The sequence below is a fragment of the Alexandromys fortis genome, unplaced genomic scaffold (genome assembly GCF_014885135.2).
Source record: "Alexandromys fortis isolate MF-2015 unplaced genomic scaffold, M_Fortis_MF-2015_v1.1 scaffold_7, whole genome shotgun sequence".
In the NCBI taxonomy this organism is placed as follows: domain Eukaryota; kingdom Metazoa; phylum Chordata; class Mammalia; order Rodentia; family Cricetidae; genus Alexandromys; species Alexandromys fortis.
Window position 1 is genome coordinate 22,731,231 of NW_026067920.1, and position 7,832 is coordinate 22,739,062.

Sequence of the window (7,832 nt, forward strand, 5' to 3'; positions counted from 1 at the left end):
TGGTGCCCATCTTGTGCAATTATTAGATATGTAAATGTCAGCCCTCAGATCTACGCTCAACACATTGTAAGCATTCCGCCACTTCAGCTACTGTTAAAGTACTACCATTTCTTGCTTCCTAAAACTCAATAAATACTCATTTCCCACTTTTCACCCACCACAGTGGGTGTTTTCCTCAGACAATGTATTTGACTCTTTTATTGTGGAAGAATAAATTCAAGTTATAAATAATTTAAAAGGTCCAATCTGACTTATGCCATATATGTCCAGAATGTTTCAATAAAGAACAGCAACTTAGAGCATCATGAAACTCTCGTGGGAATCTCCTTCTCCTGCATGAACTGCTCATATAGATGGACCAGGTCCTGTGGAAGAGCAGCCAGTGCTCTTAGCTGCTGAGCATCCCTCCAGTCGTGATGATTGCTTCAACTATTTGTCACCAAGACAGATTTTCCTGGGACCTGCAAGGTGACTCTATAGGTAAAGGTGTGTGCTGTGCAACCTGGTGACCTGAATCAGATCTCCAGAACATACATGTAAAGGTGGGCAGGAGAAACACCAACCTCACAAATTTGTCCTCTGACCTCTGTGCATGAGCAATGACAACTTTGCACACACCACACACTACACACACACATTTAAAAAAAAATAGGCATGATAGTGTACTTTTAACGCCAGCACTCAGGAAGCAGTTGTAGAAGGATCTCTGTGAAGTCAAGCCCATTCTAGTCTACACAGCAAGCTCCAGGCAAGACAGGGCCATATAATCAGAGTACAGACTCTGATTATATGTGTATCTAAATGTGTATCATTTCCTTACACAGTTCTGGGTGCTAGGACAGGGTCAGAGCTGCAGCACTGTGATGAATTTTTTCCCTAGTGAGCTGAACCGATGAGGTAAGGGGCTAGAGAAGTAATTCAGCATTTAGGAGCACTGGCTGTTCATACAGAGACCTGAATTTGACTCCCAGCTGTACATGGCAGCTCACGACCATCAACAACTCTAGTTCCAGGTGATCTGACACCCTCTCTGGGCTTCAGAGGCAGCAGGAATGCATGTGGTACACAGACGTACATGCAGGCAAAACACTGAAACATATAAAATAAAATAAGCAACAAAAACCAAAATCAAGAAAATATTCAGTAAGAAAAGGCCATATACTATGGAGACCACGTTCTTTTTAAAATCAATTTTGTATATGTGTGCATGCACAGTGTGCGTGTGTGTGTGTGTGTGTGTGTGTGTGTGTGTGTGTGAATGTGGGGACATACATGCCATGGTATACATGTGAAGGTCAGAGAACAAGCTCAGGTATCAATCTTTGTCTTTCCCCTTAGAGGCAGGGTCCCTCGCTTTTTCTTTTGAGTAGACAGGTTGACTGGCCCATGAGCCTCCAGGGGTTCTTCTGTCTTTACCTCCCTTTTTCTGTAGGACTCTGGGATCACAGACACAAACAACCAGCTTCCCATGGGTTCCTGGGATTCAAACCCAGGTCTCCAGGCTTGTACAGTGAGCACTTTACCACTGAGCCATGTCCAAGTTAGGGATTCGAACCCGGGTCTCCAGGCTTGTACAGTGAGCACTTCACCACTGAGCCATGTCCAAGACCCTCAGACCGTCTGTTCTCTTAAGGATGAAGAAGAAGGGCTTTGCCTAAAACTTTGAAAATCAGACTGGAGCAATGGTATTTGCTATAAATTTCTCCAAACAACCGTGTGTGTGTGTGTGTGTGTGTGTGTGTGTGTGTGTTGTTGTTGTTGTTGTTGTTGTTTATTTTTATTCCAAGGTAGTCTCCTACAACCCAGACTGGCCTTAAATCCAGCCTTCTGCCTTCCCTGGCCAAACACTGGGGTTGCAGGCAGACCTACCACGTACTTAGAATGAGCACTTTTTATGTTAAAATGAGTGTGACTTTTATGTATCTTAAATTCATAATCATGATTAGGCATGGATTAAACCCATTATTACCAAAATAATCAGCGGTAAAAGACATTTCTCAGGAATTCATTTCCATAGCTTCAATAAGATATTTGCAAACATCTAGCAGGACCACTACACCTAAGCAGAGTAAGAGTTCTGATTGGGGTGGACCTCTGAGCCGCTGAAGTCCCTCCTATTTTATGACGTGGGAGTCTCCATCAGACAGACTTCTGTCCTATCCATATCCCTCATACGCCAAGGGCCTCTGGTAATATTTGTGACCCTGTCTAAAGACGTCTTTAATTGTGCTGTCAAATTTAATTGAGGACATCCTAGGCGTACGGCGGACAACAACCTCCACGGGCGAAAAAGAATAAGGGGACAGGCTTCCTTATTCTTCCATTGCGGCACCTCAGAGATCGGCCCTGAACACTGCTCCCGAGGTTTCTGGAGTCGTGGCTCCCCTCTTGACAGCAGGGACAAGAAGTTCATGTTGACTTCTTTGGGTCACACCTGGATAAGCCCTTTATGCTAAAAATCTAGGCTTTGTGTCTGCTTAAACCTACAATTTCGTTTCACTCCCGTCCTGTGGGCCCTGTTACCTCGATATCCGGGGCCCAGAGAAATGCAAGAGGGCTGGAAATGGACAAACCTTTAAGAATCAATCTCCCCCAACACCTAGGATTTGGGGACTTGAGACCACCAGGCACGTGCGTCTCCTGCGTCCTCCCCACTGACGCATGAGAAGGGCTCCCAGGGCCAGGGCTGTGTTGTTCAGCTTCTCCGGTTCTGCCCGAGTCTTCATTTCAAAAATACTAAATCCGTTTCTGGGTTAGTTTCTTTCACGTTTTCAGCTTCCACTTCTCTCCTCTTTTAGCTACTAATGGAAGGAGTGACAGGCGATTTACCCATCTGGGATGGAAACTCTACACTTGGTGATAAAATGTACATCCATATATACTGACTTCAGACTCACGACAAGCAAAAACGTGAGCGATGGCTCAGTGGTTAAGAGCACTTGTTTTTGATCCGGGTTTGGGTCCCAGCGCCCACGTGATGGCTCGCCAACATCTGTAACTTCAGTTCCAGCAGTTTCAATGTCCTCTTCTGATCTCTGAGAATACTCGGCATGCACATAGCGCACAGACATACATGCGGGAAAAACACACATGGAATAAAGTAAGAATCTTTAAAAATTAAAAATAAAAACGAAGAGAGCATGGTGGCTAGAGGGATTAGACTAATGTTTTGGAGAGAAAGGAGGGATAAGATCTACTTTCAGAGGTTCAGAGAACCTCACAGGAAATGCTGGGTACCTTATCCCAATCCTGTCTCCTGTTTTGCAGAAAGGCGAACTGACCCAGGAAGTGAAGTTACCGGGGCAGGGTCTCACAGCCTGGAGAGGCTAGCAGGCCGCCTTCATTTCTCAGTTATCCCGTGCTCTGCCCGAGGCTGCTCAGCTCCGTTCTGGTGAGGGGCCAGCCCTACCACGGCTTTCATCCTTTGCTAGCTTTGGAATTTGCCATGACCATTAGATCTGAAAAATATGAGAACAAATAGAACCTTCTACTAAGTACCCTCCGCACAGCGCAGCAGCAGCTATCCCAAGAATGTTTGGCATATGAAGTGAAAATATTGTTTGTTCTGTTTTAATTCTTAGGAGGAAAAAATTTAGTTGCATGATTTTTTTTCCCTTCAGAATTAACCACGAGTACCATAGTCTTTATCCTTCTTTGGAAAAGCAGAAAACAAAGTAGCCATTGTAGGTCCCCTTTAGACCTAGGGACCAATGACATTGCTCACCCCTCCCACTGAAGGCGCAGATCCTGGTCTCCTGGGGAGTGCTGAAGGCTCAGGGTGGCAGAAGCTGCTGAGTAAGCTTGTCCTCAACCCAAACCTGATTCTGAAGGACAATTCTTCTGATTGTTCTTGAGTCTTGTCATATCAAAAAGAACTTCTAATTTCTGCTTGGGGAATAAAAATAAAAAAAGACCAACACATTCCTTTTATGCTTATGCAAATGACCCAGAGGCCAGAAGCTGGGAAACACCAGAAAGGGCCTTTTGATAGAGAACTCAGCTGATTTCCTACTGAAGTCCTGAGACCAAACTTAACTCATAGCTGTTCCTCTGTCTCCTGGGGAGGCTGGCTCCAGGCCACACACTCAAGTCTGTTATATAAAAGGTACAGCTTTGCATATAACCTATGGGCATCCTCCTACATAACAATCTCTAGATTAATTCTGATGCCTAATACCATGTAACAGTTATATTGTGTCTTAGGGAATCAAGGCAAAAAGAGCATCTGTGCAAGTTCAGAAGAAACGCAATTCCACTGACTATTTTCGACATGGCAGATGTGGAAACTACAGCTGCAGAGAGCTTGCTACTAGATGGAGTTTTTAGGGTCCCAGTGGCAGCCTTGATACCTAGGCTCAATCACCCAGCCTCAATAGACAGATAAAACTGACAGATAGAAGCCATAGGCAGACAGTTGTCTCCGCAGCAGGTGTAAGAATGGTGGTGGGCGCCGCTTCCAGGATCCTCCAGAGTTACTGATCTATGGACTGGCAGAGACTGGAAAAACCTGTGACCAGAGATGAGTAGCCATGAGTAAGGCACAGCATAATGGACGTTTCACAGACCCTTCTTCAGTATGTGAGAAGAAGAGGAGAGACAGAGAAGAAAGCCAGAAAATTGTTCTGTGGAGACAGCCACTCATCACCTTGCAGTATTTTTCTCTGGAAACTCTTACAGTTTTGAAGGAATGGACCTCAAAATGGAGGCGGCATCAAAGCATTGTGGTGTCTTCTTCACTGCTGCGTGCTATGCTTAAGGCTCCACCCAGTGCGGGAGGAACATGCCAACAGCATGTGCAGCCCATAGAGAAGCAGTTCATTTCATACGCTTACTGGATAGGCTTGGCGGCTGTGTCCCCTGTTGGTCTTGGAACAGGCTTGCACACTTTCCTGCTTTACCTGGGCCCACAATTAGCTTCAATTACATTAGCTACTTATGAATGCAAGGCTGTGGAATATTAATTTAAGATGTGTCACATTTGTTTATGCTGCAGAACATTGTTTGATGGTGCAAAGATGGGTTCCATTCTTTTCTATTGCATTGTTTAGGTCTGTGAAGCTGTCTAAAACACCTAATTGGTCTAATAAAGAGCTGAACAGCCAATAGCTAGGCAGGAGAGAGAAATATGGGGGTGGCAGGCAGATTGTAATGGATTAGGTAAAATGCTTCAGGTCCCCGAGTGGCAGCAGTGGTCAGCAGACCATGAGATCATGCCACAGGTTCCTGAGTGGTGGTAGGCAGTGGACAGCAGGTCTTGAGACCACAGCCACAAAGGCAGCCAGGTGTCCCAGGCAGGAAGCCAAGTGGCAGGTGAGAGACCAAAAAGGATAAGCGTGCCATGCAGAGTAAAGTTGGATATTTATTTAGTGGGTTATGGAAGGGAAGGGGAAAAGGGGAAACAGCAGAGAGAGAGAGGGAGGGAGGGAGAGAGAGAGAGAGAGAGAGAGAGAGAGAGAGAGAGAGAGAGAAACAGAGAAGGGGAAGGGGAGGAGTGGGGAGAAGGGGGTAGACTCAGGCTGGAAGTTGAAGATCAGCTTGCCTTGGTGGACATGGGAGGGTGTGGGTGTGGCTTGTCTCTTAAAGGGACAGGACAGATCATCACACAGATAAAATAAATAGGAGAAGTTTGGGAAAGGGGATCAAGGAGAGAGAAAAGACAGAGAGATGACAACCACCCAGCTACACAGCAAGCCACAGGATAAGAGATAAAGAAAGGTATATAGAATAGAGGAAGACAGAAGCCCAGAAACAAAAGGTGGGTGGGATAATTTAAGTTAAGAAGAGCTGACTAGAAACAAGCCAAGCTAAGGCCCAGCATCTATAAGAAACAATAAGCCTCCATGCCATTTATTTGGTAGCAAAGAGCCGAAGAGTAAAAGTAAAAACAACCAACTGCTATGCAATACAGTTGATTTCCCTGAGCACCTTACCCTGACCAGATGAGGACGCATGGAAGAGGTGTTTCCTTGTGGAGTATCTATCATCTTCAGAGACGCTGGTATCGGTACAGACATCGGAGAGCTGTACCCTACCTCTGCATTAAAGGCCAGGAAAGCTCGCCTCTCAGGTTCTGGACCAGATGATGAAGAGTACTGGGAATCTGAAGAAAGCTGGACCATGCAGGAGGGGCCACAGGACTTTGCATCATGGGCTGAACTGGCAGCTTAAAATCTAGAACAGAATATACTAGGTTTGTTTGTTTTGTTTTTGTGTTTTAAATTTTGGTCCGTGCTTCTATTCCAAATCCCCTGTTTGACCTGGCTAGAATGACGTGTGGACACAACCTTGTACCCTTTGGACCTTCTTTGGTGTGACCCTGATTGGAAAAGCAATCATTAAAATGCGTGTCTAGAGAATCTTTGTTATAATAACTTTCTGAAAGCACACCATGGGGCAGACAGTGGCTTTCACTGGTGCTGTCCCCAGGAGGTCAGTCTCTGCAGAAGTTAGCACCGAGGGGTCCCACTTTACATTAGGGGGGCTCTCACCAGGAAGGAAGATTCCCTTTTCCGGCCTATATAGATTTTAAGAACCTTCTTCCTGATAGCAGTTTAGTCCACATTTTACACTGACATACAAGGTCTCCACCCTCTGTTCACCACACATTGTTTCGTTAGCATGGATGTGATGTTTAACTGTAGACTCAACAAAAGCTGGCCTTCTGTTACTTTCCAAGGGCCCACACTGTACAATTGGGAACTCCTGCTACACAAAACCTTCTGAAGTATGTTAAATATGTCAGGTTTTTTAGGCTTGTCCCAAATTGGATTTTAGAAGTCATCAAGTGTATTTAAGTTATATCTACATTGGAGAGCAGTCTTGCACGCCTATCATGGAACAATTTAAAACGTCTTCCTTCTCTCCCCTCGAAAAAGTCATTTTACAATGCACTGCCCACCCCCAGGGGATTTTGAGACAATATAAGGAAAATCTGGTTGGTGTATCACAAATGAACACACCATTTTTTTATTCTGTATATTTAGAATGAAGTTATGAAACATTTTTATAAAGACATCTTTGACCATAAGGGTGGGGGTTGAAAAGCAGAAAGCAGTTGTTCAATGCGACCCAAGCTGAAAAGAGAAACAAGGAGACCTCTCCTGACCTAAGTCCAGCTCTGGAATGCAGGTAGGAGATCCGGTGCGCATAACTAAGTCCCTTCGAGGTGCGGTCCTGTCAGCCCCCCACTGACTTCCACCCATCTCTGTCTGGGCTCCCAGCTCTCCTGCGAGGTGGTCTGACAGATTGTCAGAACTGTGGGAAATCTCTTCCTAGAAGACAGGATGCTCCTCTGACTGACAGTGGCTTCAGCCCTTCCTTCTCCCAGATGACACCCCTGGGAAATTTCCAGTTCCTTGGGCTGTAGAGGGCTGATAGCTGAGGGAGGAGCATGAGATCTCTTGAGAATGTCATTCATCCAGCCAGGATGGTTCCACGCCTACTGTATTTACTTCTGTCTGGATTTCAAGACTTTGTTTTCAGTACTTTTCACGGGCTATGAAATTGATAGTCTAAGAACGCATGTGCTTCTATCAGCCTCCAGTGATAGCGACTCAGGCATAGTTGCAGATCCATTCAAATACGACTTTCTCTGCCCACACCATGCTTCCTTTATAAAGTGGGGCATTATTAGCCCACTTAGCGTTCACTTTAAAACAATGCAATTCACCACAGAGTCATTTAAATTAAATGCGAATTTCTTGTAATGTAAAATTCCAGGCAATTCGGTATCAGTTGAGCTACACGTTGACAGTGATGTCGCCCTCTGTACCACTCTCATTCTCTGCATTGATGCATGTTTGACTTGACTCTAATTGGACATGTCTCACTAC

At 45.2% G+C, this 7,832-nt stretch overlaps 1 pseudogene; it reads left to right on the top strand.

The window, feature by feature from the left end:
• Positions 1–892: 892 nt before the first annotated feature.
• On the top strand, positions 893–6,309 carry LOC126500686 (vacuole membrane protein 1-like; annotated as a pseudogene).
• Positions 6,310–7,832: the final 1,523 nt, after the last annotated feature.